The sequence below is a fragment of the Panthera onca genome, chromosome D1, assembly GCF_046562875.1.
Source record: "Panthera onca isolate mPanOnc1 chromosome D1, mPanOnc1 haplotype 2, whole genome shotgun sequence".
Taxonomy (NCBI): Eukaryota; Metazoa; Chordata; class Mammalia; order Carnivora; family Felidae; genus Panthera; species Panthera onca.
The window spans coordinates 45,767,832-45,780,592 of record NC_138348.1 but is presented as its reverse complement, the minus strand read 5'-3'; the positions used below and the strand labels follow the sequence as shown (position 1 = coordinate 45,780,592).

Below are 12,761 nucleotides of genomic sequence, written 5' to 3'. Positions count from 1 at the left end.
ACTGGACCGTGACCTTCACTGGCTCAATGACAATTTACTGTCTTTAGGATTTTCATTTATTCTCTTTACATACTGGGTCTGAAAACAACTAGAAGGAAGCCTTTAAGCCTTGAGTTGTGCTAGACACTTTCATAAGGTCGGGGCGGGGCAGGAGGAAGAGGGGAGGACGATCCTGGTGGGGGGAAGGGCAAGCAGACCGGCCAGGCTTGGTGCCCTTGTGAGGCTTACACGGGGTGCTCCAGGCAGCGTGTCAGGGACTGGCTTAGAAACCCGCGGGGTTGAGCACTGGGTGTTGTATGGAAACCAATTTGACAATAAATTTCATATATTGAAAAAAAAAAGAAATGCAAAAAAAAAAAAAAAAAAAAAAAAACCCCACAAGAAACCCGCAGAGAAGAGGAGGGGAAAACAGCGCAAAAGACAAAAGCAAAACCAGGTAGCTGGGAGATGGTGGGAAGACACTGATGTTGGACTGAAGGGTTGGCTTGGACGACTTGACCTCTCTGGGCTTTAGGAACTTCACCCCCCCCCCCCCCCCCCCCCCCCCCCGCCTCCCAGCGTGGCACCGGTAAAAATCCCTCCCCGACAGCTACTCAGGGAAGAGGAATCGGGTCTGAGTTTAGAAAGCAAATATTTATTGAGAATCTACTCTGTGCCAGGTGCTGTTATAGGTAACAGCAACACAGGGATTAATAAAATAAGAGTTTTGCCTTTGAGAAACTCTTATTTCCGCGTGTACTTGGCCATGCTGACGAAGTGAGTGAGGATATAGAAACGAACTAAAAAAACAAACGTGTTGAAAGCCTTCTGTGTGATGGTCACTTTGTCCTGTGTTCTGTTACCTCATTTTAACCTCGCGAGGACACTCCAAGGTGTTGTTCGCTTTACAAAGGAGGAAACTGGCCCAGAGACGCTCACCACGTTTGCCAAAACCACGCAGCTTGTACGGAGTTTAGGATGTGAAATCTCCCCAGACCTCCAATCCTCTCTCCTTCTCCACGGTTAGAAGCCAGCCATCTGGAGCGTTCTCATCTTTCCACAGCCAAACCGCAGACCTGTCTATACCAGCATCTAGCCTGTCCTTTCCCCTCTTGTTCAATGGAGAAAGCGTGCTTCTCGGTATCACACGGATTCTGGATCCCAGAACTTCTCTTGGATCTGTTTGTAGGTATGGATTATCTTCTTTCACTCCCACTACTCCACCTGGGGCTTTTCCACCAGATCCTTCCCATCAGCGCTCAACACTCAAGCCCCACATGCCTTTCTAGCTCTCGTGCCATCCCTCTGTTCCCTTCCACAGGGACGCTTCTTGAAAGAATTGTCTGCCACCACGGTGTCCTCTGTTTGCTTCCTCACTTCCGGTTCCTCTGACCCAGTCCCTTCCCCTTGCTGCCTGTATTTTTCCAGCAAAGCCGCTCCTGCCAAGTTCAAATCGCCTCGTGATTCCCAATCCATTCTTGTGTGCGCGTGTGTGTTTTCTTTCTATATTCTTAAAAACTGCTCTTTGTAGAGAGGGATCACACTGCTAAATGTTGCTACCCAGGTAATTGTATCTTAAATTTAAAGAACACTGAACTTTTATTTTATTTATTTTATTTTTTATTTGTAAAGTTTATTTTTATTTATTTTGAGAGAGAGAGAGAGAGAGAGAGAGAGAGAGAGAGAGAGAGAGAGAGACCGGGGTAGGGGTGGAGAGCGAGGGAGACAGAATTCCCAAGCAGGCTCCATGCTGTTAGCACAGAGTCAGATGTGGAGCTCAGACTCATGAACCGTGAGACTGTGACCTGAGCTGAAGTCTAGAGTCGGTCGCTTAACCAACTGAGCCACCCAGGTGTCCCAACACCAAACTTTTTAAAACCATGATTATTGAAAGATAATTCACATACTTGAAAATTCACCCATTTAAAGTGTACGGTTCAATTGTTTTCAGGATATTCACAGAATATCCACCACAGCCTAGAGTTTAGACATTTTTACTGCCCCCAGATAAACCCTTCAGCTATTAGTAAGGGCTCCCCCTCTCTCCCCTAGTCCTTGGCAACCGCCAATCCACCTTCTGTCTCTAGAGATTTGCCTGTTCTTGACATTTCATGTAAATGGAATCATACAATAGGTGGTCTTTTATGACATGTTTCTTTTACTTAGCTTGACATTTGCAAGGGCCATCCGTGTTGCAGCCTGAATTGGTGTTTCATTCTCTCCCACTGTGTGGATACACCCCTTTTTGTTCATCTGTTCCTTAGTTCATGGACATTTGCTTACTGGTCACCCTTCAGCTATTATGAATAATGCTGCTATTGACATTTATGTAAAACTTTTGATATGGACATGGGCTTTCATTTCTTTCGGTCATACCTGTAAAAAGGGAATTGTTGAGTCACATCGTAACTCAACCTTTGGAGAACTGCACGGCTGTTCTCCAAAGGAGCTGTGCCAGGTTGCATGTCACTGGCCATGTATGAGGGCTCCAATGTCTGCACATCTTCCCTAACACTTGTTATTGTCTGTCTTTGGTCTTTGGTCTTTAGCCATAGCTTTTCTTTGTCTATTATGATATTAGCATTTTTGAAGAATTCAGCCCCTCTTCCCTTGGTGTTACTTGGACAGTCTTCATTTTAGGTTTATCTGATGTTTCCTTATGAGTAGATTCTGGTGACACGTCACAGGCCAGAACACTGCATAGATAGTACTGTGTCCTTCTTAGGGTGTCACATCTGGAGGCTCATGATGTCCATCTGTACCTCTTGGTGGCACTAATTTTGGTCATCCGGTTGAGGTGTTGTTCAGTTCTCCACTCTATAATTACTATTTGTTTTTCTTCTTTGCAACTAATGGACATGTGTGGGGAAACCCTTTAAGATCGCTCAGATATTCTGCTCTTAGTCAAAATTTCCCCTAGATTTTCCTTCCATCGATGGCTCTTGCCTAATTCTATCTTCATCAGGATGGTTGCCAAGTGAGCATTTTCCAGCTACTGCCCTCCCTCTATATTTAGCAGCTGGTTCGTGGCATTAGGTTGTAAGCTAGATTTCTCCCTTATCCATTGATTGATTGATTGATTGATTGTAAGAACATATGAATTTCTATTTTTCCTAATGCTTTATAATTCATTACTGTACTTCACTGATTTGGCCAGTGGGAGTTTCTCTACTCTGTCTCCTTTGTCCTTGTGACAAACCCCAATCCTTCTCTCTTTCTCAGCTCCATCGAGGCATAATTGACTAAATTGTAAGATATTTAAAGTGTACACCATGGTGATTTGCTAAACATATATACATCAGGAAAGGATTTCCAGCATCTGGTTAATTAATACATCCATCATGTCAGATGCTCATCCATCCGTATTTGTATGCTCTTTCTTCTCTTGTGAAAACCCTGGATCTGTACATCAATCCATCCCCTCACTTCTCAATCTTACAATCATATACACTAGTTTCAGAAGGGCTTCCCCTGTACCATTACAATAAACAAACCTACAAAAACGAGTTTGAGATTTGTTTATAATTCTTAAAATTCATAGAAGTGTGTAATGCGTATCATGAGAAATCTGAAAAATATCCTAGGGACTCAGAAACTTTCAATAAAAATCTCTTATAAGCCTGAAATACAAGCTCAGTTCTTGGATTGGAGTTGGATTTGGGGGTATTTTCTTTCTAAGGTGGAAAGGCAACTGTAATTTCCTGAAAGTAGCCTTTAATTGAAGACATGTTTGCAAATCCACTGTGTGATCCCAGAACTCATTCAAATAGGCGTTTGTGCTCGATATGTCTCAGGTTTGGCCTTGTCGGAGCATGCCAACAGACAGCAGAATCACCAGCTACATTTTGCTAAGAGAGATTGTGCCAAACTGATGCACTTGACCGCCCGAGGAAACAACTCCCTGCTCTTCCAGGTGAGACTGAAACCTGCTTACCTTCTTCTTTCTTCAAAAAATTCACAGAAGCATCAAAAATTGTCTTAAATTAGACCCAGGCCAATCTGGAGATAAGCTCCATCCCTGTCTACTCCCCCTCATTATTCCATAATCACCAGTTTGCATTTTTTGACTCACTTCCTTTATCATAAATCCCTCTACATTTGTTGACTTCTGGCCTCGACAACAGGAATGCTTACCAATGAAGAAAAGACTTAGTGCTGTGAACTAGAAGAGGAGACCCTCCCAATCTAGACAGTACAGATTGGAATGGAGTTGAGAGTTCAGGGGCCTAATAAGTTCCTTTCCTCCTTTCTCACCCATGTAATATACTAGTTGAGAGATAGGAGTCAAGCAGATGGAAATTGACATCTCTTTATTAATGATATATCTAGGTTGGACTATGTTGGTGGATGCTATATTGTACAACCAAAAACCCATTTCAGGAAGGAAGGACTCATTCCCCCAGCTGTACATCTTCCAGAAGATCAGCTGACAGCCCTCTTTGGGGATGGTCTTGGCTGAAGGAAACCATCTTGCCCAATCTCACCTTCCAGAGGCAGCCTATACCCAATGACTGGCCCAACTTCAGAATACCAGGACTTCACCCCACTGCAATTTGGGACAGGTCTGTAGGGTTGCTGAGGCTTCTGCTGGGACTGCATTGCTGCTCAACCTCTCCCTCTACCCAGTTTGCTTCCTCCTCCCACTGTCCAGAGGTATCAATCCCAAGAGCACTGCCTTGTCAATTTCCTATAGGCTAATCTCCAAATTTGTCTGCAGAAGAACCCAGCCTGGGATGCATGCAGTCAGGGAAAGCGTCCTGGAGGTTGCATTTGACTGAGCTGTAAGACTAAAAGTGAGACAGGCAAACCAAGAGTATGTGTGATTCATCCCAGGGAACAACATAGGTGAAGGCCAGAGAACTTAAAATCTTGTGTTCTGAGTCCCAACTTCCTTCCTTGTTCCATTTAGACCTACCCAGGGCCTGACATCATTGTGGTTGTATGCATTAATAAGGATGAGTGAGCTTTTTCCATGTATTTCAGATTGTGGATTGTACCTCTTTGTTTGTTACAACAGAAGCACAGAAACAAACAATGCCAAACAGGAATAATAATGGCTCCCATTTATTGAGCTCTTACTATGCTCTAAGCACTGTATTAAGCACTTGATACATATTCTCTTATTTAGTTCTCCTAAGATCCTCTAAGGCAAATACTATTATTGTTTCTAATTTTATGAATAAGAAAACTGAGGCTTAGCCAAGTTAAGAGACCTTCCTGTTCTCCAGCATCCAGTAGGACTCTTGGCCACCTAGTATAGACTCCCTTAGACAGAGAACCATGAGGGAGCATATATGAGGATGGCAGAATCCACAGCGGGTTGTGACCTCTCTTGGATGTGCACAGAGGGCCTGGCCTGAGGGCAGGACCTGCCTCAGGCAGCTTGAGGCTGGGAGACCTGACCTTGTGTGGCTTCCACCTCTCCAGCTCAGGTGGAGGTGGGTAGTAAGCAGAAAGGCCTCAGCAATGAGGAGAGAGCCATGGTTCTGAGGCTGTAGACAGTTGCCTCTGCTCAAACTAAGAGAAACTTGATAGACCAGTTTTTCTTGCCTTTGGAAAAGAAGGTGCCAGCATAAGGCCAGTGCTTAGGGATCATTCAGAGATGTTTTTTCAGGAAACAGAAGGGAGTGGGGCCAGCAAGGCATAAGGGGAGGCGTTTAAAAAAAGAAGGCCTGTGTGTAGGTTTCCCTTGCAGGTGGGGTTTCATTAACAAAAGGCACACCATGCCTCTTGGTTCTTTTGCTCAACCATCCAATCATGCATTTAACAATATCTATTGGGTGCCTACTATATGCCAGGCACTGTTCAAGGCACTCGGGCACAGCAGTGAACAAGACATTCAAGGTCCCAGCTCTTCTTGAGCTAATATGCTAGTGGGAGAAGATAGACCTACTCTAGTCTCCTAGCTGTCACTGGCCCTGTCAACTCCTGCTAAGCTTTTTTGGCCCGTTGCCTGCTCAAGGGATGGTACCTGGGCTTCTGCATGGTCATGGTCAAGGACGGGCAGGGTGTGGAAGTGTTGCTTGTCACCCCCACTACAACCTCCCTGTGGTAGGAAGGCTGGATTCCACATTATTCTCTTAATGGAAAGAGCTAATGCCAAAGCCATTAGCCTAGGCCTGTGGGTAAGAGGGCCCCAGGAGGCCAGCCCTAATCCCTCTGTGCCCCATCCCTGGCAAGAGGGGTGAGATGAGTCCAGATGGCCCTTACCCATGCATCAGGAGCTACTCTATGGCCAGTTCTCTAAAACCTAGGAGCCTGTTGGGTTGGCACCTATAATGAGTTGGGGCCTCCAGGCCCTGCTGCATGAAACCGAGTTCTTACTTCTCATCAAGGACTTTCTCTTGAGTGGGCAAGTCTGCTGAACTTGGGGCCCCTTTGTTTAAAGCAAGAACTACCACTGGAGAAACAGGTGTAGTGTAGAAAACAGCACTTGGTCTGAAGCAGGAGGAAAGCATGTTCTAATTCCAGGATTGCCACCTTTTAGCTGAGTGATTGGGCAAGTTGCTTGACTTCTCTCAATGAGCGTTTTGGAATATGTTATCATCCCTAACTCACAAGACTAAATAAGGTAATGGGTAAGAAAGGCTCAGGCTTGGAACACTTAGTAAACACTGGCTAGATATCAAATATTAATTGAATATGAAGTGATCTCAAATCAAAGTAGTAACTTTTTTGCTGAGCACTTGAGGGAATTGAAGGAAGTATAAAGCAACATGCCTGTCCCCAAGGAATTTTCCCTAGAGTTCAGTTGTAGTCTTGTAGAGTTCTCTGATGACAATATCGAGTGCTCAAAATTGCTAATAACTAGCATGTGGGTAAGTGTGCAAGTGTTACAAATGGGTTTCATCTACATATACAGAGAGAATTACAGACTAAGCAGGAAAAAACACCGAGGGAGCAAGTGGGCAGTTTTAAGTTCCCATACTGTATCTGGTAGGACACTTACTGGTGGGACGTAGGCACTATTCAAAGTAAAACCTTCTGAATAATGGGATGGGGGAGTGGAGGCACCCAGCCTGGGATTTGCCCTCTTCCAGGGAGTCTAACGGAGGGCTGGGTTCAGCACTGATGACAAGTGGACCTTCACTGACCCTTGGCAGTAGTCACCTGATCAAGTGGATTTTCACTGGAGAAGAACTACAGCTTACACATGAGTTTGTTGTCCAAATAGAAACAAAACCATAGATGGCCAGAGTTATGGAAGATGAAGACTCTGCAGGTGGAAGAACCCACAGCTCACTGATTATTATTGTTTCAGTCCTCGTACAATGAGAGGACAGGCCTTCGGGAGCCAGACGGGATCATGGTGGAACAGGGCCCAGTATAGCATGCAGGAGATCACGGAAGAATCACAAAGATAAGCAAGGAGAGGCATATAGAACAGAAACAGGGAAGAGGCTGTTCTTGTGGCTTGTCCTAGTGGGGAGGGACAGGTAGTGAACACCAGACCCATGTGGTTGTTTTAATTGTATACTTTATTTTCCTACTATAACTATATTTGTGCTTAACAGTTTTGTAATGTAATGTGTGTATAGTTTATCGTAGAGGGTGGGCTCAGTCATTTTAAACAAACCATTTTGCTGATATAACCTCTGTAGATATTGCCAAGGAGGGGAAGTGAATGGGCAGTTCCCATGTCCATGGCAGTCACCCGGTGCCCACCATGGGTACACTGGTTGAGCTATTCCTTAGAGGATGGTTCTGACTGAGAAGGTTGAGTATGGGCACCTCTCTCTAAAATGGAGAACAGAATGATTGCTGGAGGAATCCACCATACTGGCCGCTCCTTAAATTTCCTCCTATATTTTCTGCACTTGTGAAAACTGTCATCAGCCATATTTGTGGGGGCTTCAGGAATGTGACCCACTCAACCCTGTATCCACTGGTTGCTTGGTTTTAGAAACATCGCTGAGATTTTTGACAAGTGATTTCATGGTTCCTTTATTCCTGTGTGTCAGAGACAGAATATTAACTTTACACTCTAACTCGGATGCACAGAGAAAATATACCTTATTTTTCTTATATCTAGGGTAGCCTTCCCCGCTTCAATCCCACAGCCAACTCATTAGCAAAGAGAAAATGTAAGTGTTCAAATTTAAGCATAACTCAATATTAAATCTGAAAGTTTATTTAGAGTAACCTCTTTGGGATAAAATTGCTCAGTCCCCCAGATATAATTCCTCCTCTGTCTTTTTTGCTCCCAAAGATGCGTCCACATGTGTACATGAGAGGTGGTGGTGGTTTATGTGACGTCACAGCCATAGGGAAGATTCAGGGTCTTTGTTCCTTCCCGTGTACTCCTCACCGTCCCTGGAAGTATGACTCCTGACCTGGCCTTGCTCAGTTCGGTTAGGGCCTTCAAGCACCCGCTGGCTGACTCCCCCTCACCTTGGCCCTCTTAAGCTTTGGCAACTCCTCTGAAGAGACTCCCATTTGGCTTTGGCTAGAGTGTTTCCCTCAGTAGCCTGGGTACTGAGATCCCTCATCCTTCCCATGGTGATCCTTCTGGAAAGTTCTTCCACTGGACTCTCAGGCATTTCTGAAACCTGTCTATGCCACACTAGGAACAAAGATGACTCAGGAAAGCTTGAGCCATACGGTCTGCCTCTGCCTGACTGTGCTGGAGTATCAGGGTGAGGAGGTGGTCCCCTCAGCTCAGTGTGGACAGCCTGGAAATTAGCCTCCTCCTCCCAGTCTTCAATGGCTTGCAGAACAGAGCCTCCGGCCTTCTTGGCTCTCTTAGACTTATCTAACCCATGGCCCTCCTAAGTTCACTGGGCAGTAACCAGCTAGAGCAAAAGCTTTGTTCTGCTACCTCCATATGCTTCTTCTGTCTCCTGCTATATCCTGGGCTAGAACGTGGAGGGCTTGTCTTTTGCTTCTATTCCATTTCTTCTTGCACAGAGTGCAATTTGTTCCTATAAGGGCAAGAGTATCTTCTCCATACCATGGAAGTGCTCTCTGAGCCGGGTCCTCCAGGCTTAGATGCTGATACCTAAGGAGAAAGACAAAAGAATTTGGAAAACCATCTCTCAAGACAGTAGCCTTGGGTGCAAAGCTATTATCCTGCTACCTAAATTGTGATTGCTGGAGCTGATTACTACCTTGGTAATTCTTTTTACGCTCTCTCTGTCACAATACCTAATCTTCTGGAAGCATTTGATAATAAAGGTCATGTACTTGGGGAGGTAAGAAAGAAGAACAATTTTAGAGATTTCAAAATGTGAGTTACCCTTCTTAGACCTGCTTCTCTGGAAAGGTCCTTCTACTTGGGCACACTGCAGTGGTGTGGGATGGAAATACCTCCAAGTGGAAAATGTCTTTGTCCCAGTCAGCCTGATAAATCTTGGTCCCAGCCAAAGACGGGATGACAGCAGCTGTAGCTGATGACAGAGGGAGATAAGAGTCCCTGAATTGAAAAACAAGAGGGGACAGTACCTCACCCAATGGGCATCTTGAAGGAGGGAAAAAAAAGAAGATACTTAAAGCATAGCACATAAAGAACTGAAATAGACTTCGTCAAATAAGAACTATTTGCTACTCTACTACTAAATAGCTACTAAATAGCCAGCCGACTGGCAGTCACCCTTCATTTAATAGATATATTTTAATAACATCTTAATTAGCACTTTCTTGTCTACCTCCCCCAACCTCAACCTTGTCTAAATAGTCATTTTCATGTATTTGAACTGTTTCCACTGCTCTGCCTTCCCAAGTGTCACCTGCATGAATGAGGCACCCTCTGTCCTCAAGGTGGAAAATTTAAGCACTAGCATATTGCCCCTTGTTATTCGTTAAGCTTTCTATGAGGAGCCTGGGTTTCTGCAGGGTCCTGGTTTCAGGAAAGCTCACAGTTCAGCAGGGTCGTATAGTTCTTGCCCATTTTCTGTGTTGGGTAAATTTGCAACTGGCCGCTGGCAGAAGGCTCTGTCTGCTAGGACTATGCTCTCTTTCACGGGAGCATGTTAGGGGTCAACTTCAAGCACTATTAGCTAGGACTTACTCTCTTCATCTTCCCCATTTCCTCAGCAAGGTATCATCTTGACTGCTAGGTGCAGTACCATATATCTCCTGGAAACAGGGACACCTGAGACTTCAAACCTGTAAGGAGAGATCAAGCCTAATAGCTCAACACAAGTTTTCTGAAATCGCTGACGTAAATACATAAAGATCGCGTGCCTACTTTGTGCTCACACCATGCTCAGCACTGGAAACATAAGTGTGCAAGACAGACATCGTCTCCCCTCTCAATGGAGTTTATGGGCTGGTGGAGGAGACAGGCTTTGTTAAAATATTTGCTCAAACAAATACATAATTACAAGTGGTGATAAATGCTGTGGAAAAAAACGCAAAGTGCGGTGAGTGGAAAGAGCTGACCTAGCTTGAGGGAGGAGGTGGAATAGAAAAGTCTGTCTAAGGAGAATGAGTTTTCAACTGGGATCAAGAGGAGGACAGGCGTGGATAGGAGACCAGAGTCTGTGGACAGGATATACAAAAGACCTGAAGCAAAATGAGCGTGGCTGCTTTCAGGGACCAAATCACACCAGTGTTACAGATTAAATTATGTCCCCTTCAAAAAAGATATATTGGGGGAAAAAAATACTTTGAGGTCCTAACCCCGGGTACCTCAGAATACGATCTTATTTAGAAATAGGGTTGTTGCGGTTGCAATTACTTAAGATGAGGTCCTACTGGAGACCAGTAGGCTTCTAATGCAATGTGCCATCCTTATAAGAAGGTGGCCACGCGAAGACAGAGACCTGGCGAGAATGCCATGGGACGATGGAAGATTGGAGCAACGCACCTACAAGCCAAGGAATGCCCACGATGCCTGCAAACCACCAAAAGCGAGGCGGAAGCAAGGAAGGCTTCCCTCACAGTTCTGGGGAGAAGCCTGGCCCTGCCAACACCTTGTGTTTGTAGCCTTCTAGCCAGAACTGTGAGACAATGAGTTTCTGTTGTTTAAGGCACTGGGTCTGTGGTACTTGGTTACAGCAGCCCCAGGGAACTTTCAGAGCGGGTGTGGCCGAGTTGTAAAACGGAGCGCAAGGGAGGAGTGTGAGACGAGAGGGGAAGAGTAGGAAGGGCCATAGACCTGTGCTCAGGATTCGGGGCTCTAGCCTCAAAGCAGTGGGGCAGCAGTGAGGAGTTTAACTGCTATCATTCAAGTCACAGTGCACACAGATCGCCGTGGTTGCTGGGTGCAGAAGGACTGGAGACGGGATGAGGGGTGTTGCAGGTTGAGTTCTCCAGGAGGAGACACCGCGATAAAGCCTGAGCTGACAATGCCTCCGCTAACCTGCTGGAGAGCTCTGGAGCGAGGTCCGTCAAAGTTGTGCTACCACCTCTCAAATGATCAGACATTCCGGCTTCCCAGGGTGGCCACCTGTACAGAATGCCCTGGGAAAGGCATGACCTGAGGCGAGGTGGCCCGTCAGCAGCGGAGGCAGCCTCGGCAGGAACAGTGAAGCTGTCTGCGGTCTACATGCCCCACGGCTGGTCAATAAGTCTTTCCTTGAAGGGTTCTGGACTGCTCATCTCCTCTTCTGCCACAAGACATCATGGGAACACCAGAAATGAAGGGCTCCCGGGGGAGAGGTGACAGTGGCTTGAGCCGGTGTGGTGGCAGTGAAGAGAGAGAATGTGGCCTGGTTCCGAGATGGGTTAGTAGGTGAAATGCTACAGATTGCAGAGATTGAATGAGAGGATTGAGGCTTTAAGGGAAAAGGAGGCATCAAGAAGGGCTTCCAGGCGTCTGCCTTTGCCCCACCGAATGGATGGTTGGTGCCATTCACCAAGTTAGAGAGCTCTGGAGAAGATCGAATATGAGAAAGTAGAAGGTCCTGCTTTCAGATGTGAAATACTGTTGGATGAACTGGATATACCGAGGAATAAAACCCTGAGAGAAACACACGCACACACACACGCACGCGTGTGCACGCACATTTTGGTTCCAAGAAGAGTCCTGTGTGCTCACCTCTCATTCTTGAAAATGCCATCTGTTGTTGCAGCACTATGGATTTTACCCTTTTTTGCTGGAACCTGAATCAGCATCCATAATTTACCTGATAAGCACGCTGAAAAGCTGTAGTGCAGAAAGATATGAAAAGGAACTCAGACATCTGAGGAGTGAGGATGGCCCCACACACTGCACAGGAAATAATTAGCCAACTCCCGAGCCAGCGGTACCACCCCCCCCCCCCGATGGTATCACTTGCTAATCCAGAACTGTAGTAACTCCAGAGGTGAGGCGGGTAGGTTTGAGAGGTGAGAGAGAGCGGCGACATGAAAGACTGAAGATTAATTTAAGACCGGGAAAGAGTTTTCACCAGAAAACCACTTTGCTAAGCAGAATCTGCGGACAAGTCCAAGCAGAACTTTCCATCCAATCGAAGTTCATCAGCTGAACTGGGCTCATAATTATGCTCCATCCCACCACCAGCTGGGGCTGCCTCCTGTACCGCCCCTTTGAGATGTCAAGTTTTCCGTGGATATGTTCATTGCCTTTGACTCAGTGAGTCCAAATTCTGAAGCTGATCCTAAAGAAAATAGCCAATAAAAGGAAGATGCTGTAGGCATGATGATGTTATCAGCACATTTTATGATAGCGATATATTAGAAAACTCCTTTCATGCCAAGAATGCATCTTCACTTCGTGAAAGGTGTTGACTGTGGTCATTATGAGGGCTGTGTTACAACAGGAGAAGATGCTCGCCTAGTCTCTTTGCTGAGCGGCCGCCCTTGGGAAGCACTGTGATACATCCGAACATAAAAGTAGG

The 12,761-nt window shown here is 45.7% G+C and overlaps 1 long non-coding RNA gene across 1 annotated transcript in view; it reads left to right on the top strand.

Annotated features, from left to right (window-relative positions):
* Nucleotides 1-660: 660 nt before the first annotated feature.
* Nucleotides 661-12,761, top strand: part of LOC132661469 (uncharacterized) — a 28,883-nt gene continuing 16,782 nt past the window's right edge. The window contains exons 1-2 of the long non-coding RNA XR_009602236.2: nucleotides 661-1,168; nucleotides 3,774-3,892. This is a non-coding gene — a long non-coding RNA (uncharacterized LOC132661469). The remainder of the gene's footprint in view (nucleotides 1,169-3,773; nucleotides 3,893-12,761) is intronic.